This window comes from Pelobates fuscus, chromosome 12, assembly GCF_036172605.1.
Source record: "Pelobates fuscus isolate aPelFus1 chromosome 12, aPelFus1.pri, whole genome shotgun sequence".
Taxonomy (NCBI): Eukaryota; Metazoa; Chordata; class Amphibia; order Anura; family Pelobatidae; genus Pelobates; species Pelobates fuscus.
In genome coordinates, this window is record NC_086328.1 from 34,623,995 (window position 1) to 34,648,969 (window position 24,975).

Below are 24,975 nucleotides of genomic sequence, written 5' to 3' on the forward strand. Positions count from 1 at the left end.
TTCAAACTCCAGCACTCACAGCCTAAACTTTAAAATAACCCCTTTATTGTAACCCTATGTTTAACTCCTCAAAAAAACTAAACAATGCATGTGTACCCCAATACTAAATTTAACCCAACTCTAATCATAAACCGCCTTTATACTTTAACTTGGACACCGCCCAAGCTGTTAATATTCTTAACACTAATAACCCAATGTAATCTCACTCTGACATTAACCCCTTTCTAACCTTAACCCCCCTCTTTGCCATAACTGCTTCTAACATTAACTTTAACCCTGCATGCATTTACACTCACAGATTCAAACACACTACATTACAAGCAGAGCAGAAATATGCAAATACATAGATTTATACATATGTAGTTGTCATATATGATTATGGTTTTTAGATGTTTTTAGGCCTACAATGTTCAGTTAACGAATTCATGATATTTTATCTGCCTTATTTTGGGGTTGAGGAGCAGGGGGTGCCTAGAGTTTTGTTCCTACAGACACTGACATTGAAATTTGGCCCTGAGTGTGGCAAAACAATACAATACAAGGGCAATTGTCTGTGCTGTTTAGAGGATTTAAGCGATAAAATGTATTCCACTTTGTATTTAGAGGGCTTTTTAAGACTGTACTATGGGAGGTGTCTGGAATATAGTTTGGGGCTTAAAGGACCACTATAGTGCCAGGAAAACAAACTTGTTTTCCTGGCACTATATAGTCCTTAGGTCCCCCCCACCCTCAGGGCCCCCTCCCGCTGGGCTGAAGAGGTTAAAACTCCTTCAGCCACTTGCCTTAATCCAGCGCCGCCGAATTGCGGATGCGCTGCCAGAGCCGCGCGCGCATTTAAACCGCCCTTAGGATTTTTGCATTGAGCTCCGTGGAAGCGCCTCTAGCGGCTGTCAGGAAGAGAGCCACTAGAGGCTGGATTAACCCTGCAATGTAAACATAGCAATTTCGCTGAAACTTCATTGAGCTGAAGTGGTCTGGGTGACTATAGTGGTCCTTTAAAGCAGCACTGTCAACCCCCCTCCCCCTCTGCAAAATGTGACATAAAGATAAAATATTTGTGAAACACTCCTTTGTGAATTCCAACCCATTCAAGAGATATACTGAGACGGGGTAGAGACTACTGTGTCTCAGAATTTTCCATGCGCATGACACTTCTAGTCACCGGCTGGAGCTACCGCCATCTAGAAGTGTCAATCCCACCAGCCACTACCAGTAGCGACTGCAGTGAATTGGCTATGTCTATGGAGTATCCAGCAGGACCCTCCAAATATCTCAATGCTGTAGTTTTGCGCATGCCGGAAAAAAGATGGCGACGCCCTTGAGGGACAGGTTCAGGTAAGTTAAAATTACCTTTGTCTGCTCCCCCCCGTCACCTAACCACCAGCAAAATTATGCAAAGTCCCCAGACTGTGACATCGCCACTTTATTGGGTTAATATTTTAATATTGGCAGGTACAGCTACAGCTATAGATTACTGGGAACAGTAGCTATTGGGGTAATATAATAAATAGGCCAACAGATGCCACCATACACACTTCTTTCATTATTCCAGCTAAAGCACATACAGGGTTATTCACCAATGTGAGAATTATTGGGTAATTCCAAGTGAAGTCAATGTGAATTTAAAACTTAAAGGGATTCTCCAGTGCCAGGAAAACAAAGCAGTTTTCCTGGCACTAGAGAATCCTGGAGTGACCCCCATCCCATGTCGCTGAAGGGGTTAAAACCCCTTCAAACACTTACCTGAATCCAGCGCCGATGTCCCTCGGCGTTGGGTCAGGCTCTGCCCACGATCCTCCTCCCCTCGCCGACGTCCGCCGGCGGGGGAGACCGCATGCATGGCAAAGGCTGCGCGCGCACCCGCATTGAGCCTCCCCATAGGAAAACATTAGTCAATGCTTTCCTATGGGGATTCCGGCGACGCTGGAGGTCCTCATGCATAGCGTTAGGACATCCAAAGTAGTCTAAAAAGCCGGAAGTCCCTCTAGTGGCTGTCTGGTAGACAGCCACTACAGGAGGACTTAACCCTGCAAGGTAATTATTGCAGTTTATAAAAACTGCAATAATTAAACTTGCAGGGTTACGGGTGATGGGAGTTGGCACCCAGACCACTTCAATGAGCTGAAGTGGTCTGGGTGCCTACAGTGTCCCTTTAAAGGAAAACTAATACAATTCTGTATTCATAACGCTGCAGCACCCCATTCCCATTTTAGATTCAACCCCTCCTCCCCTCTTTTGCAAAGTAAAAATTAGGGTTTAACCCCTTAAGGACACATGACATGTGTGACATGTCAGGATTCCCTTTTATTCCAGAAGTTTGGTCCTTAAGGGGTTAAAAAAAAAAAAAAAAAAAAAAAAAGCTTTCAACTTACCTTTTTTTCCCATGCCAAGACTGGGTTAAGACTGCTGCCTGCTCCATCTCCTGCGACATTATAGAGAGGAGCATTTGAGAAGTGACACAGCGCTGCCATCTGATCAAATGCTTTTCAAAGGAAACCATTGAATTCATATGAGCTGCATTTGGTCAAATGACCAAGTTTTACTTGTTAATGCTGCAGATGCACCTCTATTGCCAAAAAGCCGAAGAGGAAAAATTCTCAAATTCGGCTATGCTTCGCTGCTACGAATTTGGCCATTAACCCCTTAAGGACCAAACTTCTGGAATAAAAGCGAATCATGACATGTCACACATGTCATGTGTCCTTAAGGGGTTAAAGGGAAAATAAAGTGCTAGGAATACATAGTTGTATTCTTAGCACTATAGTGCCCCCGCGCTTCTGCCCCTTCCTCCCCGTAGTGATAAAAGATCCCTACTTTGTCTTATGGTATCTTTTGTAGGTCAATGTGTGTATTTCATAAAGAATTTCTTTAAGACATATTCTCTCCAGTGCCAGGAAAACAATCCGTTTTCACTGCTGCTCCCCTCTCCCTCCCACCACCCATCCACGGTTGCTGAAGGGGTGAAAACCCCTTTAGTGACTTACCTGAGACCCCCGCCGCCCCTCCTCCCCTTCATCACGTCAGCCGACGGGGGAGACTGATCCCTTCCTTTTTTGGAGGGGGGCAGGGGGGGTTAACATATTTGCTTTATATTTGAAATTCACTTTGAATTTTCACTGTAGTGAATAATCCTGACAGTAATGTGCAGAGTGCATCAGTTTATCACTGAGCTCCACAGTAATGTGCAAAGTAGATGAGTATATCACAGAGCTCCACAGTAAAAATGAGTATGTGATATATATGGGGCTGGGGTGAGTGTTTTGTATCTGGAGGAGTTGGCAGAGTGTGATAAGTCTTGTTGCCGCGGCTGCGTGGGATGTGTGTTAGGTTATCTCAGTGGGGGTAGTGTTTCGGATTGCCTGAGTGGAGACTTGTGGAGCGTCTCTATGGTGACTTCATGCTCCCTGTACATTTAATTTACTTAATACAATAAAATCCATTGAGAATCTCATCACTTTCTGCTGGGAGAGGCTAAAAGCCCTTGTGGTCCAGCAATGCTCAGAAATGACCCGTGGTGGGGATGCGCAAGATATGCACCCCCAGCAGCTCCTTCTATTATGAGGCTCAGTCCTCCACAGACATCAGAGTAAGGGGCACAAGAAGCTTTTTAGGCTAGAATGCAGACTAGTTGGTAAGAGCTAAGTCTGTTTCTTAGCGATAGCAAGGTCTGCTTCTTAGTCTTTTTTGCTGGCTTACCTAGATAGAATTATTTGTTAAATAGCATCAGGTGTGATATCTTTGGTTTGCTATTCCAGTTAGTAGACCAGGTTTCCTCGAAATCTCAAGTCTGCTTATTAGTTCTCCAAAGCAATGCATGAGAAGCTAGATAAGGACTAAGCAGAATAGGTTAGGTTGGATGGTGGGACATATTTTGAAACTTCCTTTGGATGACCGGATGGTTTCCTCTTTGGGGGCAGTGCTAAAAATGGAAGCCCGCAATTGCATGGTCATTTAACATCTGCCACACCATTAAAGGACCACTCTAGGCACCCAGACCACTTCAGCTTAATGAAGTGGTCTGGGTGCCAGGTCCAGCTAGGGTTAACTAATTGTTTTATAAACATAGCAGTTTCAGAGAAACTGCTATGTTTATCAATTAGTTAAGCCTTCCCCCTAATCCTCTAGTGGCTGTCTCACTGACAGCCACTAGAGGCGCTTGCGTGATTCTCACTGTGAAAATCACAGTGAGAGCACGCAAGCGTCCATAGGAAAGCATTATGAATGCTTTCCTATGTGACCGGCTGAATGCGCGCGCAGCTGTTGCCGCGCGTGCGCATTCAGCCGACGGGTAGGAACGGAGGCGGAGAGGAGGAGGAGAGCTCCCCGCCCAGCGCTGGAAAAAGGTAAGTTTTAACCCTTTTCCCCTTTCCACAGCCGGGCGGGAGGGGGTCCCTGAGGGTGGGGGCACCCTCAGGGCACTCTAGTGCCAGGAAAACGAGTATGCTTTCCTGGCACTAGAGTGGTCCTTTAAGCATTACCTTTGATTAATTCCCTGATGCTAGAAGATACTTTGGTGTACAGATCCTTTGAGTCAGCTTTGCAGAGAATTGGTCCTCCGAAAAGTTTAAAAAGTAGGCAACTTTTGTCCTTGACCTCAGGTCTGTGGATCCCGCCCGCCGGCTGAGGAGACCTAACGCGCATGCGCATTAGAGCTCTCCATAGGAAAACATTGAAAATGCTTTTCAATGCTTTCCTATGGGGAATTGAGCGACGCTGGAGGTCCTCACACAGCGTGAGGACGTCCAGCGACGCTCTAGCACAGAAAATCTGTGCTATAAAGCAGGAAGTGCTCTCTAGTGGCTGTGTAGTAGACAGCCACTAGAGGTGGAGTTAACCCTGCAAGGTAATTATTGCAGTTTATGAAAACTGCAATAATTACAGTTGCAGGGTTAAGGGTAGTGGGAGTTGGCACCCAGACCACTCCAATGGGCAGAAGTGGTCTGGGTGCCTGGAGTGTCCCTTTAAGTAGAAACATCTAGGAGCAACAACAGCCCTGCCACAAAGAGGTAAATCGCACTTACTTACAGAGTGGGGGCATGGAGTGCTAAAGCACACATTATAACACAGAACACAGCACACGTCACATCGACATATGTAATGTCATACCTCCCAACATTTCAAATGGACAAAAAAGGACACTTTCATTTTAGGAGCGCGAGTAGGAGGATGGCCAGGGGCGTGGCTGTTCTAGGAAATTTTAGGTGACTTACTAGTAACAATTTATACAACAAAAAATGTAATTTAGAACAAGAACAATGCATGTTATTTGCACAGACTGATTTCTAAACACAGTTATTGTAGTTTAAAGACACATTACTGAGAGTATTATTGTTGTGGAGCTCTGTTATACACTCAGACACCAACAATATGGAGCTCCTAGAAAAGATGGACATTAGGGTAGAAAAGAGGGACTGGGGATTTTGGTTTAAAATAGGGACAGTGCCTCCTAAATGGGGACATGCAATGCTGATCATTAACTAAGGCAGATTCTGCTTTTAATTGATTAGCAGAGGCATCAGGAATAGCTGTGTGTTTTTTTTAATTTTTTATTTATTTATTTTTTAGAATGCATTGGTAAATTCTACCCTCATAGACTGGAAAGGGCTCAAGTGAATTATAATCCTATACATGAAAACCCACCTGTAGACCACTTCTGTGCTAAATGGGCTACAGGTGGGCTCACTGGTAATGCTCGTTTAGCAGTCACTGCTCACACACTGTGAAGACCTGCTTATCAAATATCCTTCACTGTGTATGATTTCAGTACAAACGATTTGTTATCCACTGCTAGCTCCTGTAATTTACTGAATACATTGGATGTGTATGTTTACAAGAACGAAACGTAAGGGGTATTTATCATACTTCTTGGGATGACTTATCCAGCTCCTTATATTATGACGGTATAACATTACAACTGCTTTAAGATTAGGGTATCATACATAAGCAGGTGTGATTTGTTGGGAACTCAAAGTGAATCTAAAATGTTACGCCAAAAATAGCCAAACTGAAAATGCAACTAAGTTGGAGATTGTTGTATCCAATTTGCTATTGCGGGCTGAAATTTTTATTTAATTTTAAATATATGTTTTGACAGTGCACATTTTATTGAATACCCGCACTAAATCTGAGATCAGACTTTGTAGTTGTATCTAGGTGGCATGGAGACTAAAGGGTTAAATGATACTCTCAGTATTACTAAACTAAGGGATGAAATCAGGCTGCGTTTTACTGAAGTCGTTGCCTTTGGCTATATTAACTAACCTGTGTAATTGGAAATAATCACATTTTACCAACTTTGGATCTTAATCTGCAAGTTGATAAGATTTATTGGTCTGTGAAGCCTGAAGATTAAAATAAATAAAAACTTACACTGTGTACTGCAAACAGACTGTCCCAGCTGTGACTCTGGGTGTTATTCAATAAACACTGAATTGCTGGAATTGATTTTGCCCCTAAATCCATTATTTTGTCCTTAACCAATTTTCTTTTGGATTCACTACAAGTCGGCGTTTAGCGCAAGGGTAGGCTGCCAGCATTCTGGTTGTAGGAGCATTATGGGATATGTAGTCCACAACCTCTGAAGTGCCTACCCCTGATTTAGTGAATCTCAATTTCTTAATGTTTTATTTTCAGCCAACAGGGTTAACCACTAAACTGGGAACTGCCATGAATTAAGGGTGATTTTCAAGCTTTAGGCCAAAACATAAACTAAAAACATTCATTTATTACTATTTTTCTTTCACCAATATGGACGTTCTGTGCTCACATTTGAAATCTTCTTCTACACTCCTAAATTTGGGTAGATAACTATATATACAAGTATTTTTAAAGGGGTGAAAAGGTAAATTAAAGGGGCAGCTCTAGTTTTTAGTTTTATATACCACTATGCAATAAAATGTACCTTTTGAAGTTCCTGCATATGATGTAAATCTGTAGATTTGTGAAGAGTTCGGCCCAACCCAGGAAGTCACTGATATCTTTTGGCCAGTCCTGCCCCTCCCACTATTTTTAGTGGACATCCTGAGCATGTTCTGTAAATTCCTGTCCAACGGGGGTATATCAGGTATGTAGTTAATTCAGATACATGATTTGGTGTCATGCTGGGTTATAAAACTTTGTTTTGCCATACTGATGCACTCCTACAGAGTAGATAATGGTCAGCAGTTGTATGACATACACCTACCTTGCCTTAGCATAGCTAGGGGAAAACATAAGACAACTAGGATTACATATTTAATGGGACACGTCGGTCACCATAACAACTTCATCTGCATTCAGTTGTTATGGTGTCAGGAGGCCCCCAGGCGCACTCTTACATTAAGGGGTTAAACCATTCTTAAATTGTTTAACCCCAAAAGTTGCCTCTAGCACAGATCTTCAGGTCCCCAATGCTTCTGAATCTGTTACAGAAAATGCAGAGGGACACTGGGCCTGGGCGTTGCTGATTGGCTAGAGCAATCAGCTGACGCTCTAAGTCAAGCATGTCAAACTCGCGGCCCACAATGAATAACTTTGCAGTCCGGCGAGCTGCGAGTTTGACGTGCTTATTAAGGTAGAGTAGGCACTTGCTCTCCCCACATTGCGCATACTGGCAGCGGCAATGTGAGTGGAATCTGCTTGTTGGCTAATATTCTTTTTTTAAACAAGGGCCGGGGTTTAGTAGAAGACACACACTCACACTCACACTCACTCACTCTCTCTCTCTATAGAGCGGTGGACTCAGAATTAGATTTGTGGAGGGGGACTGGGGTTTAGTAGAGGGGGAAGCTTTTTTTTGCAAGCATTATCAATTTACTCTGGAAGATACTTTTAGTCTCTTTACAGGGAAATAATCAATCAGAGGCTTCTCATTGGAGAAGCTCTAGAGGAGATGAAGGGCATTGGTCTGAGGTCTGTGAGCAGCAATGGGGCAGCTTAACACTTCCGTTAATTCAGGGGAGCTAATGGAAGTAGGATGCAAATCTCTGTGGCTGTCTCACAATTTAATTATAAAAGTGCTGATTTCTCTTGGAAATCTACACTTTTATGAAGTGGAATTAAAATAGGATGCTCTTCATCCATAAAGTATTTTATGGGTTACTTTATCCCTTTAGAGTGGGGGGGACTTTTCCTGTGTAAAAAATAAATAAAAAAAAAATGCCCTAAAGGGCACTATGGAGGAGGTCCCCCCACTCGAAATCTTAAAAAAAAAAAAAAAAAAAATTTTTTTACTCATATGGAATACAGCCCCGGGTGATGCCCCCCGGCAAAGACTTCTGGGCTTCCTCCTGACGTCAGTGGGGCCTTGTGCAGATGAATCACAGGCCTCTCATAGAGAAGCCTATGATTGGACCAATTGCTGGTAAAGGATGGGAGAGCGATGGTGGAGAAAGGGTTTTAAAAAAAAAAAAAAAAATGCTGGCAATGGAGGGAAGTGGTAGGGGAGAGCTAGCTTCCGCCTGCAGGCGCTCTGCCTGCTATGGGAAGATTTTAACGTCTGTCAGCAGCGTGCAGTGTGCGCTGACGACCAGCGTTAAATATGTACAGAATTGACATTAGGCAATCCGCAACAGAGTTCCGGGCTGCCTGTGTTACATGTGCTGAGGATGCAACTAGCCCCCAACACACAATTACAAATCTCCCACTGTGTGCAGTGTTTCAAGCAGAACATGCATACTCCTACCACCATGACCACTTCAAATCACTGAAGTGGTCGTGGTGGTTGGAGTAACCCTTTCCGCTAGATTTATGGGAGAGGTGTGGCTTTTTAAGGATCAATGATGAAATAATTCTATCATGCAATATTTCACCAGTAGGGACTATTTCCCTGCTGGTAACAGGGGAACCCCTAGGAATCATTAGATACCTGGAACACGCCAGAGTTAGTAGCCCCATACCGACAGATGAGCTACACTCAACGTGAAATCTGCGCTCAGCTTTTTAACTTTAAATCCTCTGATGGTACAACTTGGTGTGAGCAGGGTACTGATAATAGGAGAGGGAAACCATTCGAATGAATTAAGGATTAGGTTTCATTTTAGTTTTTGGTTAGGGTACAGATTAGCGTTCATGTTAAGATTAGGGCCAGCAAGGAAATCCCTCTGATGAAATAAGCAGAGGGAATCATTTTAACACTATAGTTAGGATTAGGGTAATGATTCCGGTTATGATTAAGGTGAAGTGTTTTAAATTAGGGTTTGTTGTAAGATTTGGGATCGGATAAAGATTACTTGCGAAGGTATACATATGGATTATTGTTACACTCGACAGATGTTGCTGAGTACATTAAAGATAAGTTTATTACAGTGGTACACATGCGATTTTAAAAAGCAGCAAAACTTAAAAAGTCAATACCAATAATTCAGTTTACCATTTTTATTTTTAAAACTGCACTGAGCAGGTTAAAATGTAGCCTTGTATTTTCACAAAAACTTTGGGGGTATGCAAAGGGGGTCATTCTGTACTCAGGAGATATAGCTGAGCACAAGTTAGTGCATTTTAGTACACATAAAGTTTACAAAATGAACCACTAAACTGCAATTTGCAAGTTTAGAAATTAAAAAAATTAATACCATATACTGTGAAATAATTTGGTGTTAAAACAGCGGTTTAATAAGGCTCAAAGTATACCATATAGCATACCCTGCGGTGTCTACGTTCACAAATGGTATGCGTTGATGGGGTAATTTGAACAGGGAAACTCCTATAAAGCCCCCAAATAAGACGTAGGCCAATCAAATCCATCTATCAAAATTCCAACTATGAAAACTGAAATGATCAGTTCTATATGGCACTATAAGGCACAATGGGGGTATGGTACTCAGAAGATAACTCACAATATGGGGTTTTGGAGGAAGAAGACCCAACAATCTCAATACAACTATAAGTAGAGAAAATAAACTCCGTTATACTATTGTGTTTTTATTTTTCTCTGCTTATAGCTGTACTCCCACACTACTGGTTGTATGTACGTTTTTAACCTTTGCCATATTCCCCTAATTCTCTTTTTTTCTCTTTGCTCTTTGAAAAAGTATATATTCCAGCCACAGTGATCGAATTTCACTGTTAGGCAGTTAAAAAGTTCTACCTTTAGGGCACAAAACCAAACAAGCATTTTCTATTAACTGGCCAGGATGCTGCCAACCCATTCTACTGTAAACAATTTGCTGGCAGTCTATAATTGTTCTTGATAAAGATTTTTATCTCTTAGCCATTACAGGCGCATGTGACTGACTCCTTAAATAAAGTTAACCAGCTCTGTAACCTGATCTGTGGAATACGAGGTCATTTTGACCCTTTGAAGAATCGCTTCTATTACTTTTTTTTTTTTTTAATTGTTTAGCTGACTTGTTCATAATCCTCATCTTTTCTAAGTTAGTGGTCGAAATATTTTGTATAATGGAATTTAATGTACTACAGGCTTTTTAATTGGTTTCAATAATATATCAGTAGTATTCTCAGTTATCACCAACACTTGTTGACTTTCTGCCGTTTTGTCTGTCTATATAATTTTATTAAAAAAAATATATATATTTTTTTAATTTAAGATTAAATCTGGGCTAATTAATGAGACACTCCAGACCCAGAAAGTTTGCTTTAGCTTGCTTATATACTTTGTGTGAAGAACGTATCCTCTTTTTACAAAAAGCGTATATTTTAATAAAAAATAGGCACTTGAACCATGTTACTACCCCTGACTGCCCAACAGACAACTGGTGTGGTTAGCTCAGTGAGACTAAACTCAAGAGGCAGTGGTTATGGTGCCCCTGCGCTCACCTATTGTAATGAATTAAAACATTTTTGAATGGTTTGACTTCTTACCCGAGGTCCGCATTGCACCCCTTCCCTCATCCACTACCAAGGCTGGAAAGCCAGAAATTCCCAAGCAGGAAACTGTTGTTCTCAGCCACTGCAGGTCTTAGCATGGAAGAGCTAGCGGAAGTTCCTGCTTAGGAACTTGGCGACCCCTTATTGATATATATTATAGAATGTGTATGTGTGAGAGAAAGGCCCTCTTCAGCTCTTGTATTTGCTCACGTTTAATTTAATTTGGCAGTTATATTGTTGGTCTGTTTGTTTTTCATTCTTTTATTTAAGATTGTACAGCAGGTGATACAATTAGACATAGAACAAGTTAACATCGGCGTAAAGTAAAATAAATTCCTCCATCATCTCGCAATCCAATGTTTAAGGTATAAAGCAAAGTTGCCAGCCTTCACTTTGCAGTAAACGAGTGAGCGTATAAGTTATACTCTCATTGTAAAACTGTAAATTGATACAGAGGTTGGGTGATGACGACACCATGAGATGTTAACTAATAACTGGTAACCGAACCATAGCCAGAGATTGCTTGTTGGGTCGTGGCAACGGCATTGAAAAGTGAGTCTTAATCTGTGGATATTGCAACGTGGCCTGGGTTATTTATTTATTTGGTGTCTCGGCAAGAGGTGAAACAAAATGATAGACATTCACGGACAACTAGAGATTGTACATGCATGTGGGAACTGCACCCCCCAAAACAGATTCCGGTGCTGGGCTTGCTTCCATTTTTGTGTTTGGTGTTTTGGTTTTAAGGTGAGCGAAGAGGCTTCAGAATGCCCTCTGGGTTATCTGATGCTTGTAATCAATGTGGGTGACACCAGGGGGTAAAGACAAACCTATATCACTCACTCACTTTAGCCCTACAATGAAAAACATTGTAGTTTTGCAGAAAATGCAATGTTTACATTACAGGGTTAAACATTGCCACTAGAGGCACTTCCGCAGCAGAAGCGACTGAGTAAAACACAGTCATGTGACCAACACAGCCCAGCCAATAGGAAAGCATTGAGTTTCCTATGTGAAGTATTTGACTGTGCATATGGCACTCGCCGCACATGTCTACCTAATGCTTCTGTATGGGTAGTATTGGATTGGCCATGTGGGGCGGGGGCTAAAATGAATGACCACTGCATACAAACCAGTTGACTATAGCAAAATGTAATTTTAACACTTTTTTTTGTTTGTTTTGTTTTTAGTTTTTTTTTTTTACTTTATATTATCAAATATAACATTTATATTTTAAATATGTTTCCATGGTTACTGAAGGAAAACACGTTTATTCTCGATACACTGTCTTTTTGATGAGAAGTGGGCAACCAGATGCTTAGCCATCCGTATACAGTGAAAAAGTGATAAGTGATTACATTTATTTCTCTTACTTTCTAGATTAAGATTGGATTTCTATTTACCACGTGGTCAACCATTCTAGAAAAACAATGGATGTTTTTGCTGAAAGTGAAATAAAGTGCCCTGGGGGCTTCTATTGTGCCCAAAACGGGTGCAGGACCAACCAAACTGTAAGGGTGCAGAAACGAAATAGAACATGTGATCAACGAGTTGTCAAGTTCGGCAATATTCGATGGAATGTAGACCACCTACGACCAGGATAAAGGTAGGAAAAAATTTACATTTTGATGTAATAATAATTTCATTTTAATGCTTTAATTCTGTATGAAACATTATTTTTGTATTTAAAGTAGGCAATGTGGTGAAATAAAATGCATTTTTTTTTAGTGATCAGATAATGCTCTATTAATGTTGAAAAAAAGATAAATGCATTAAGATATAGCAACTGTGCATTATTCTTGCTTTTGGCTGTTGGATTGATCATTCTAAAGGCATGATTACAACCTGCGCAGTTCCAGAAATCCCTACTGTTCTAAGTTGCTCATGGCTGAGAGTCGGTGCAGGGTGCTGTTTGCACCACCAATGTACCAACTATTATTATATATTTATTATAATCTAAATAATGCAAAATTCTAATAGAGCTTAGAGAGCCCCCTTAACCAGTCAAGTATAGCTTAGTCTTACAAGAGAGAAAACACAACACCCAGTGTAAGACAAGAAAATCCTATACTGGAGTTGGTAAGGTTGCAGGGTATAAGGGCATAACCCAAAGAATATAATATGAAAAAGGAAGAGACTGAAAAGGGATTACAAAGAGGTCCTCCCAGTTATCAGTCCCTATACCCTAAAAGAAGATTTGTTCAAAATTTTATGGCAGCAAATTGCCAATATAGAACATAAATGAAATATATGAAAAATAATAAATGTTATTAACCCCTCTTAAAGGACCACTCTAGGCACCCAGACCACTTCAGCTTAAAGGACCACTCTAGGCACCCAGACCACTTCAGCTTAATGAAGTGGTATGGGTGCCAGGTCCAGCTAGGGTTAACTATTTTTTTTATAAACATAGCAGTTTCAGAGAAACTGCTATGTTTATCAATTAGTTAAGCCTTCCCCTTTTTCCTCTAGTGGCTGTCTCACTGACAGCCGCTAGAGGCGCTTGCGTGATTCTCACTGTGAAAATCACAGTGAGAGCACGCAAGCGTCCATAGGAAAGCATTATGAAGGATCGGGGAGGATCGGAGGCGGAGAGGAGGAGGAGAGCTCCCCGCCCATAGCTGGAAAAAGGTAAGTTTTAACCCTTTTCCCCTTTCCAGAGCCGGGCGGGAGGTGGTCCCTGAGGGTGGGGGCACCCTCAGGGCACTCTAGTGCCAGGAAAACGAGTATGCTTTCCTGGCACTAGAGTGGTCCTTTAATGAAGTGGTCTGGGTGCCAGGTCCATCTAGGATTAACCCATTTTTCTATAAACATAGCAGTTTCAGAGAAACTGCTATGTTTGTTAGGGTTAATCCAGCCTCCAGTGGCTGTCTCTTGACAGCCGCTAGAGGCGCTTGCATGCTTCTCACTGTGAAAATCACAGTGAGAAGACGCCAGCGTCCATAGGAAAGCATTATGAATGCTTTCCTATGAGACTGGCTGAATGCACGCGCAGCTCCTGCCGCGCATGCGCATTCAGCCGAAGAGGACTAGAAGAGGCGGAGAGGAGGAGGAGAGCTTCCAGCCCGGCGCTGGAGAAAGGTAAGATTTTAACCCCTTCCTCTCCCCAGAGCCTGGCGGGAGGGGGTCCCTGAGGGTGGGGGCACCCTCAGGGCACTATAGTGGTCCTTTAAGGAGACAAATACTAATGATAAAAGTGTATATACAGTGAAGGAGTATAAAATATAAGAATCATCTGTTGTCTGCTATGTATCCAACACACCCTAAGAAAGCTCCTAACTTGGCTGCTGAGATAACCGTGTCATTTGTTGTTTGTAGTATATATGCAACAATGTCTCAGTAGTCAATGTAGCTCTTGGTGTGTGTGAAGAGAGAGAAAAGGCACAGGAATACAGTCACCTGAGAAACTTGAGATGAATATAGGTGTCCCAATGGAGTATATCACTAATTATCCAGATTACTATGAGGGGGGAGTAACCAAAATCAAGGGTAAACTGGGGATAGTAAGGTATGAGAGAAATGAAAACGACAGTACACTCTGACTAAAGAAGATCGTCAGGATGGTAGTCGAAGGACTGATATTATAATTTCAAAAAATACCCCTCAGTAGGAAACACCCCCTATTTAATAGTAAAGAGAGGATATATTGAGCATAGTCTAAATCCCTGATATTCTGAATAATAGGATGTAAGTATAAAGAACCTATCAACCTATCAGCAAAATAATACCAAATAAGGATCTAAAAAAGCGAAAGGAAACCTCAGTATATCGCCAGCTCCTAAGACTCTGTCACTTAGGATGCTCGGAGAATAGACGTCTAATCCCTACTGATATAGTAATACAGTCGTAAATATTGTTTCCAAACATAGTAATTGCTAAAGTAGCGAGAGAACAAAAGGAGCAGGTTGGAACCCTGAGTCCTAGTGCAGCAAAACCCTATTCTAAATTTTAAACACAGTGAACAGATGTCTAATCTAGTGTTCAAACGGCTTTTATTTGTGTCACCGGAAATGTATAACAATGCGATAGGATAGTAAAATAGGAGACACGCAGGTCTCGCAACAGCGGGAGCAGTCATATAAATATAAAGAAATGAACACCAAAACAATATTAACAATTAGAAGGTAGTACAGTAGCAACATTGTTAACTTCGTTACGGTACATGTAGTAAATATGCAAACATCTGTATCTTATAGTCGGGTGCGAAGGGGTAGGTTTATCAACTCTGTGTGAGCCAGGTAGTGACTGTGTAGTGAATGGTCAAGATACGCCAGTCATCATAATGGCTGTGTACAGCCAAGGAGTTTCTTTGAAGCGGATAGGGGCTATTATAACGTCTGTGGTAAGGCTGGCCTGAAGATATAAATCGGAGAGAGGACCTGTCGTCCTATATATTATTGAGGAATAGTGGGTTTCCATTGGGTCCCATTGCCTCGCGCGGGCCCTGTTTTGTCGTGCGGGCGGTAAAATCTGTAGGTTTAGTCTATAGGAGAGGGCAGCGACGATTTAGCGGATCATCCGCATAGCACCTGAGTTCCTAGCCCACCATACCCTCCTATTAGACTGTTGTTGAGACTAGTGTGCACGGGCAATGGGGACAGACTATTGCGTGGGGTCAGGGAAAGAGAGCCAGTGTAGAAAGGAGAGCACAATAACAGAAGGAGATATGGAAGAGAGAGAGGAGGAAAGAGAGAGGAAAAAAAAGGGGGGGGGGATCTAGAGGAGCACCCTCGTCGTGCCCATGGTAGATTCGGGACCGAGGTGTTCCGTGTAATGAAGTGCCACTCCAGATGTCTATAAAATATTACCAGTGAAAAACAGAATAACAGACAGTCTTGGATAGAAGTCAATCCCAGACTGTCTAGCCTGGAAGTAAAGTATAGTACATTAGTATAGGAAAAATACTTGTTAACCTATATAAGGCTAGAGCCTACGAGGTTTCTGTAAAGTATAATATACTCAAAACTAATATTCCTAATGCCAACTGCAAGATAGGACATCCAAGATATGGCATTGTATAGTCTGATCACCCAACCTCTATAACAGCTTTATTCAAAAATGTATATATATAGGCTAATTAGGGAAGGGTCCAGTGTACTATATTCCAAATCATACCATCCTCTATGCAGTGTCACACAGAAGTCCTGTAACAAATAGTTAAAAACTCAGGTAGTGGTGTCTGCTGTAAATTATATTGGTATGTAGCATAATGTATATTTACAATACATAATAGGTACCTTACAGACAGCAGAACACCTTATCTATAGGAAATAATTCCAAACAGGATGTTGCTCCTAGGAGAATGGAGCTTCAGGGAGACAAGAGAGTGAAAGATATCAGACAGTCAGTCTAAAATAGGCTGACAATTTTTTTTAAAAAAATAAAGCCTCTCTCTCTGGTAAACTGATTAGACAGGCATAGGAATACAGAGAAATAATAATAATAGTAAGGAAAGTTAGAGTTCAGTGAAATTCATAGTGCTGAAGTGTCAATCAGTGCCCAGTGTCATTGTGCAGTGAATATGAAACGCCCAACGCGCGTTTCGTGCTTAGAGAGTGCACATTCCGAAGGCGTTCTGCTGTCTGTAAGGTACCTATTATGTATTGTAAATATACATTATGCTACATACCAATATAATTTACAGCAGACACCTCTACCTGAGTTTTTAACTATTTGTTACAGGACTTCTGTGTGACACTGCATAGAGGATGGTATGATTTGGAATATAATACACTTCCCTAATTAGCCTATATATATTTTTGAATAAAGCTGTTATAGAGGTTGGGTGATCAGACTATACAATGCCATATCTTGGATGTCCTATCTATATATACCTACCTTGCAGTTGGAATTAGGAATATTAGTTTTGAGTATATTATACTTTACAGAAACCTCGTAGGCTCTAGCCTTATATAGGTTAACAAGTATTTTTCCTATACTAATGTACTATACTTTACTTCCAGGCTAGACAGTCTGGGATTGACTTCTATCCAAGACTGTCTGTTATTCTGTTTTTCATAGTATTCATCACTGGGGTTAAGCCCCATAGAGACCCCTGGAGTCTCCTCACGGTACGTTAGACGCTGGAGTGTGTTTGTTTCTCCCCCTGTTTTCTCCTGTGGGGGGTGAGTATACGGATACACTCTATCTGTCTAAACTATCTTACTGTTCTTTGTAAAATATTACCAGTACATTTCAAAAAATATATTGAGCTGATCACAAAAATGATTTATAAATGTACTATGGTTAATTATATTGTTATTAAAGATGCAGAATGAAAAATAATAATGATATAAAAAGAACAAAACCGTAAAGATGTAAACATAGAGACATTTTTTTTTTTTTTTTTTTTTTAAATTCTTTATTTTTGATGTGCATGTATAACATTCGCTTGACTGCAATGCCACAACAGCATTCCTGGGTAATATAAACATACAACAGTTGTATCCGTTGTTAAGCATTTAGAAGGTTTGCACATATTTTTAAAACAGGCTAGGTACACGCTGGCTGTCTAAGATGAGTTAGTCAGATGTTTGGTAACAGTAGCTTAAGGTTATTAAGTGCGGTAATCGTTGTCGCTTTAGCTTCGGGCCCTAGGCATGATAATGCTTAAACAGGCTAACTAGTCATGTCCTACAGTCGCTTAGCAGTTAGGTCACATATCAGACATTGTGTCAGTCGCTAGGTAAGTCGCTTCAATGTGATGGGTTAAATATGTCAATTCAAATCCAGCATTTGTAGTAGCATTGAAACAAAGATCACCCATGCTTTTGCAGTTTTAACTAATGACAGTTATATAAAGACAGTAAGGTCAACAAAATGGGCGCTCCTATTCACAGTGTAATCTATAGACAAGCTTTTGGGTGCAGTATACCCCCAGGCAGCATATCTTGTAAGTGAGTGACATAGTCTCTGAGGTTGAGACGGTGAGTGACAGGACAGTCCTGGTTGAGAAAGTTCTTTATTAGGTGAGTAAGGGACGTCCTCCGCATCTGCTGGTGTGTTATAGCAGGGAGCCTTGTCTGCTGCCAGTCGTTGAGTAGATTCTCTACCGTGTTCTAATCCCATGTGAGGATCTCCTTTTCAGGGATGTGGGTGATGGCTTCTTTGCTTTTCCACCTGCTGGTTTCCCTCCCCGTGCGGCTTCCACATGCTGGTTTGCCACCCAGTGCGGCGGTGGTTGCAGGCTGCCGATGCCTCTGTGGGTCGTCTTGTTTCTCCGTTCAGAGGGAGGAAATGCCGGAGCCCAGCTGGGGACCTCCGAGGGTGCAGTGTTAGTGGAGGTGGGTGGCTTGCTGGTATTCTGGGATGTGTGCAATTGGGTGGTTGCAGTCGGGAACCGTACCTTTGGCATGTTCAGTCAGCTCATTTTACTGCTGCCGTCGGGTACCTTGTGGAGGTTCTGGGCTCACCACCGCCATCTTAGTGACAGTGCCTGGGGCGTGGGTCTTAGCGGCCCTGTTGTTTCGTCTGTCGAGCTTTCGGCTGTCGGGTTCCGAGTGTGGGGACCGGGATCACCCCCCCGGTCCAGAGGGGGGGGGGTACGGGGCCGGTTCCCCGCGGGTCTGCCTCGGAGTACTGCATGGCGTGCGGCAGGGCAGCGGCCGTCCACCCCGCTCGCCTCCAGAGCAGGCCTCAAAGTGATTCCTCCTCCAGGGGACTGAAGCCTGTTCGGCCAGCCTCACCCTGGAACCAGGGCTCTCCGCCCGCTGAGGGCCACCGTTGCCGGTCGGTTTTGTGCCAGATATTGGAGTTTTATTGCCTGTCAGGCCTAGGATTGCGGGAGCTGGTCCCACTTGCGGCCAGCCAGCTCGGCGGTCCGGCCCCGCCCCCAACATAGAGACATTTTCATCAATGGATAGGAGATGAATTATCCAATAATTCAATAATATATTGTTGGATAATATTCTTACATATCCTCTATTTGAGAGAGACCCATTAGGGTTCAGAAGTTGATACTAAAATGCCACAGTCTTTAGATAAATGGTGCAAAAGAAAATCCTTCATTTAGTCCTTTAGGTTGTAGCGTCTTAAGGCTATAAATCCAAAAACTTTTACGTTGCCTTAGGAATCTGTCATAGTCACCTCTCCTCTTGTCACGTTTCACTAATTCTAGCCCACGAAAGCGCAGGCCATGTGACTTGCTTGAATGATGTTCCTTAAGGTGATGAGCAATTGGTGTTTCAGTAGTGAGTTTGGGTGACGTGACATGTTCTTTTATCCTTTCTTTAAAAGGACAGAAAGTTTTACCCACATATTTGCAATCGCATTCGCAGGTGAGTAGGTATACCAGTCCTGATGTATTACAGTTGAAAAATGATGTAATATTGAAGACCTGTTTATTCTCACTATTAGACACTTTTTTGGAATCCCGTTTTATGTATTTGCAGGCGACACAGCGCACGCATTGAAAAGTGCCAGTGATAGGTCTATTGAGCCAAGTCTTCATCTCCGGACGTGATGGCTGAAAATGGCTGGGGACCAAAAGGTCTCTTAGGTTTTTGCCCCTACGTGCCGTAATTTCCGCTCTTGGACCCAAAATCTTTTTGAGATGAGCGTCCCCCGTTAAAAGTGGCCAGAATGTCTGAATTCCAGATTTTACTCTATCCCATCCAGCGTCATATGTTGCAATCATACGAGGACGGGAGATAGTAGGTATTACAAGTTTGTTTTTACTCAGAAGGGTCTCTCTATCTGACTCTCCCATGTATGTGGTGCTTCTATAATGGTTAACTTTTATATTTTATTGAGTTTTTTTGTTGTTGTTTTAATACAATCCCCCCATCCCTTCTACTGAACAGTGGAGCAGCGGTTTAGTGCTTGGTTGAGGGTAATATGAGGTTAAATACCTTAATCCACATAACGTGAGGGTGGATTTCAAAAGACTGTGTATTGTAAGGGTGCCATTATGTAGGTGTTGAACGGTTAATGGGGATAAAGCCCGGACTGTATCCATGAAAAGCTCAAACAGATATTCTTTGGGCTTAGTGAATGTAATTTTGCAGATTTGAAGCACAAGCACATAAGATCTTCAGAAAGAGGACCACGCCACAAAATTACCAAAGTGCAAAGTCCACAGGTTAAATAAACCTTTCCATTTAAGGAACAGGAAGCCTCCGCTCGTAATCCTTTTCTTTTTTTGTAAATCTTTTTATTGAGGTATTATCATGGCATAGAAAATACGCAGTAAGTAAGCAGTGTGAAACTCGCAGGTTTCTGATATTTGAAGTAACATGTCATAACATGAGATATGCAAATCTCTGCGGGATTATCAATAAGGAGATACGCAGGTCTCGTGAGAGGTAAACATAATATTCGTGCTTTATGGATACAGTAGGCACTTAAATAGGTGTAATGGGGAGATCACTCGGAACACTAAGCAAAAGGTAACTATAAGGTTTCCCAAGACATAGCTATATACTAAGGACAGGTGTGGCTAGTGTCGGAGGATGCCGTTTTCAACTAGTTGTGGGGCACGGGAAAGATACATAATTATGGAACACCAGAGTCTTTGGGCAGTGTGCCAGGGCAGAAGTAAGAAAGGTGGTTCATATGTCTCTATCGGGTCAGGCGCACAAATCTGTAACTGTGTCGTCAGTCAGTCACTCGGACCCATGGATGTTGGGGTTACTATGGATGCCTTTCACAGTCGGCTATAGGGTCCTCGGGAGGTCACCTGTTCACTTCAGTGTGTGGGTTGGGGCCCAATCGCCCTCTTGAGACATAATGGTCGGAGGTGTTGCCCCTTCTATGGCCTTGCGTTCCCAGGGGCCCTTCTCTCATTGTCGGTAACGTAAGTGGTTATGGACTGTGTCGTCGTCTCTATCGGCAGAGCCTGTGGGTCGCGGGTGTCCCAAATGCAAGTCACTTGCAATTGTCATGGGTAGGTTAGGTGATTGGTGTGGGAGATTATGTCGTAACTGTGGTGTGTGTGTCCGTGTTGTCAAGGGGGAGTGTGAGGTGATGTTAGGTAATGTGGCGCCTCATCGTGGGCAAAAAACCAAAATCGTCCATCATCACGACATTTGTCATGAAGATGCGAGATGTTAAAGCTATTTCGCATTTGCTTTGGTGCGAGCGGTCGTCTGCGCCTCGTAAAGGCCGGGGGCAGAGGTAACAGTGAAATGGAGCCTATGATTTGGCAAGGCAGTATCTCCCTGGTCCCGGTCTCCAACCCCCGGACCCCGAGACCCAACAGTCAAGCTGCAGCAGAGTTAGAGAGAGATGAGGAGAAATTAAAGGTGGAGGGAGGGGAGGGAGGGGGGTAAGGCAGGTTGGTCTGCGTCAAGGGGTCCCACTACCGCAGTCCCTCCACTAGGGTGGCCGTGAGCACCCCTCGCTAGTCTATAGCGGGTGATGTACGTGAACCATGGAAGCCACATCTCCAGGTGTTTCGTTTTGCGGCCGGTCAGAGAGGCGTGGATGTCTTCCGCCCCGTGTATATCTTCCACCCTGTTAATCCATTCATTCTTCGTTGGTGTGTCGCGTGTTTTCCAATGTGCCGGTATGTTAGCCTTGACGGCGTTCAGCAGGTGGCGTAGTATAGATCTCTTGTAAGTTCGGACGGATTGTGTCGAGATGTGCAACAAGGCAAGCTCAACGCCCCACTCCGGGATGTCACCCAGAATGTCAGTTATGGCGTTTTTTATCATCGCCCAGTATGGGACTATGTCTCTACACTCCCACCAAATGTGTATCAATGTGCCCCGTTCTGCCTGGCATCTCCAACACAGTGGAGTGATTGATGGGAATATCCTGTGTAGCAGAGTCGGGGTCCTATACCATAATGAGAGCAGTTTATAATTGGCCTCCTGGTAATATGAGCTCATAGAGCTTTTGTGCTGCCAGAGTAGAGCCGTATCCCACTGTGCTGGAGTCAGAGTTTTCCCGAGTTGTGTTTCCCACTGTCGGCGGAAGGTGGGCGTCTGGGTCCCGGCTCTCGTAATCCTTTTCATGATAAATGCACCTCACTGTATGGAAAAGAGAAAAGGATAGAACAGAATGTGCACAAAATTGTAAAAGATATAGGAGGTGGGTTCTCACATTAAATTAATCTAAAAGTTGGTCATAGCAATAAAACACCAGGATGTTGTATACATTGATTCACTCACGGTCAGACTGTGCCTCCACGACTAGTCTTTCCATTTGATGTGGTTCTCCTGTAATTTGACTGTTTGAATCTCTAGTTTGAATAAAATTGCATATAAGGCTCGTCCAGCAAGGTTTTATCCTTTAATACATTTTGTGGATTGGTTTTCATACATTACGGTCAGGGCCGGATTTAGATGAAGAGGCCCTAGGCTATTCCACTTATGAGGCCCTTTCACCTCCCATTTTTAAGTTTGTACATTACATGAGAGACAATAAAATACATCATTACTGTGATATATATCAATATGTTAAATGAAACATGTTGTGATTGGTACTAATCTTTATAAAAAATGTGGCACGGATAGTAAAAAAAAAAAAAAGGAGGGGGGGTGATGAGGGGGGGGGTGATTGATTGTGAGAGAGAGGGGGGGTGATTGACAGAGAGGGGGGGTGATTTGAGAGAGAGGGGGGGTGATTTGAGAGAGAGGGGGGGTGATTGTGAGAGAGGGGGGGTGATGAAGAGAGAGGGGGGGTGATTGAGAGAGAGGGGGGTGAGTGAGAGAGGGGGGGTGATTGATTGTGAGAGAGAGAGGGGGGTGAATGTGAGAGAGAGGGGGTGATGTGATTGTAAGAGAGAGGGGGTGACTGTAAGAGAGGGGGGGTGATTGTATGAGGGAGGGGGGTGATTGTAAGAGGGAGGGGGGGTGTTGAGGAGAGGGGGAGTGATTGTGAGAGGGAGGGGGGTGTTGAGGAGAGGGGGGGGGGGTGACTAAAAAAATTACCTTAAATCCTTGGTGGCCCGGTGGCTCCACAGAGCTGCAGACCATGGATCTCGCGAGACCCAATCAGAGCGTTGCCGTGGTAACCCGTGGCAACGCTCTGATTGGGCATTGCACGCGAGATCCATGGTCTGCAGCTCTGCACATTGCGGAGCTGCAGACCGCCGGTCTCAGCGATTGCGGCAGGAGGGGCATTGCAGTCTGCCCCAGGCACCCCCCTAGTAAGTGGCACCCGAGGCGGACTGCCCCCCCCCCCCTTAGTACGCCACTGGTCATATCATATGCGTAGAATTTCTCCTTATTTTCGGTTCAGTGTTTTAGTGTTCACTGTTTTTAGAATAGTATAATTTTTATTTTGCTAACAATTTGAATGTAGGCCCCTCTTGATCTTGAGGCCCTAGGCTGAAGCCTAGTTAGCCTATAGGAAAATCCGGCCCTGATTACGGTGCATTTATTGTGAAATCGATTATCAGAGGAGGCTACGTGTTTCTCAAGTGGAAAAGTTTGGTTTGAGACTTTACACTGTGGACTATGGTTTTCGTTTTGTGTGGTCCTTTTTCTCTGAAGTTATTATAGTTATACAGTGAGAAGTTAATTGGTGAAGGTATTTCCCATCATAGGATAGCACTGCTAGGTTACTTATAGGGTTACTCCAAACACCATCCCCAATTCTGAGTTTTAATGTTGTTATGATGCCAAGAGTCTGTATGTGTATGCTTCACAGACCGAGATGAACCCCTTGGCTGTACATTTGTTGCGCCATAAGATGCAATGGTATGTGACTGAATTTTACTGAAACCACTTACATAAGTCAAAATGTGGTGTGTGGAACAAGATTATGATTATAGCAAAGAAAAAAAATCAGAACAGCATTCAGATGTGGCTTGGATATGAAAACTGACAACATTTTGTTCATTTGAACTTTTCAAGCCATAAACAAAAGGCATGGTATCCTACAATTGCAATTAAGGATTATTCTAGCCATGGTGGAGATATAATTTAAGTTTTATTAAAGACAGGAGGCAAATATATGCTTCTACCTTCTTTATTGACACCTCCAGCTACAAAGATACAGTTAACATAGTCAGTATAAAACAACCAATCTGAATGTGAGAGGGCAAATATAACCCTTAACTAGACCCTCCCCCTTCCTTTTTTTTTATGAGGTCGAGCAGGAGAATAGAACAACCGGAAACAGCAACCAAAGGAATCAAACAGGAACCGTAAGAAAAACGGGTGATCCGCTTCACACTGAAAAGGAAACAGAAAGACTCCTGAGAAAAAACTGTAATAAACACAAAATACGTTGTATAAATGTCACACAACGTTAATACAGTCCATCATGGAAATGCATAGTAAAGCAAATGGAACCATAAACACAATCCCAACAAAAAAAAATTAACCAATTAAGCGATGAAGACAAAAAAGGATAGGAAAAAATAGAAAAGGACGGAAAATATTCACCTCCTGTCATTAATAAAATGTAGATTATTTTTAGAATATTTCTAGGCTATTATAACCCTCAATATATATATTTTTTTTAATTCTTTATTTATTCCAAGACAGGACATCTTAAATTATCCTCAATTTTAAATCAAGGCAAGAGGCTTCATATTTGCAGTTTTAATGCCCAGAGAGTAAAGCAAAAGAAGCACGAGAGCGAGGATGTAAATAAAATGCCAGGAAGTAATTCCCATGACCAACCCGCCACGGTCAAAATCTCGGATAACAAACTGCCCATGTCCCTGGCCGCTGAGGCACCTTTCACCGAGTGGTCAGCAAAAGAGCCTTCCACGCCTACAAGGCAAAGAACCCATTTGACCTATTGAGCTACCGTGTGAGTTGAAACCACCTTAAAAGGACGTACATAGCAAAAAAGAGCTGACTGCGCGGAGAAGACCGTTAAGACGGAGTCAACGAGATGTAACACCGAAAACAGCGAGAAACACAAAGCCAAGGTCTGTCTGGAAAATATTGGTAAGACAAAGAAAAAGTATTAGACTAAGTTCTGTGAGAAACCGCCAAGGCTCTCCTTTACTTCCAAGTATCTCTTCCAGCACCCACGGCAGTGATTATAGCTCAGTGTTATAGCTAGTATAGCGATCTCTCCCAAACACTAGTTGAGACTTATTGAAGGGTTAAGAAGAATTGTTTTTATTGTCAACTTGTCACAGTTATATACCTGGGGCCTCAACAAACGGGCCACAGGAAAATAATTGGATTGCGACATCCCTGGCGCCTTGGTAATGAGTCATTTAGTTATCTAGATATTTAATCAGCAACCAGGCACAAAAGCGCT

At 42.7% G+C, this 24,975-nt stretch overlaps 1 protein-coding gene and 1 long non-coding RNA gene across 2 annotated transcripts in view; both read right to left on the reverse strand.

Moving 5' to 3' along the window:
• The window catches only part of NUP93 (nucleoporin 93), a 65,255-nt gene extending 58,307 nt beyond the window's left edge, over positions 1-6,948 (reverse strand). The window contains exon 1 of the mRNA XM_063438298.1: positions 6,902-6,948. The gene's annotated coding sequence lies outside the window, so the exon portion shown is untranslated. The remainder of the gene's footprint in view (positions 1-6,901) is intronic.
• Positions 6,949-13,605: 6,657 nt separating this feature from the next.
• LOC134578777 (uncharacterized) overlaps positions 13,606-24,975 on the reverse strand; it is a 495,152-nt gene continuing 483,782 nt past the window's right edge. The window contains exon 2 of the long non-coding RNA XR_010086129.1: positions 13,606-13,936. This is a non-coding gene — a long non-coding RNA (uncharacterized LOC134578777). The remainder of the gene's footprint in view (positions 13,937-24,975) is intronic.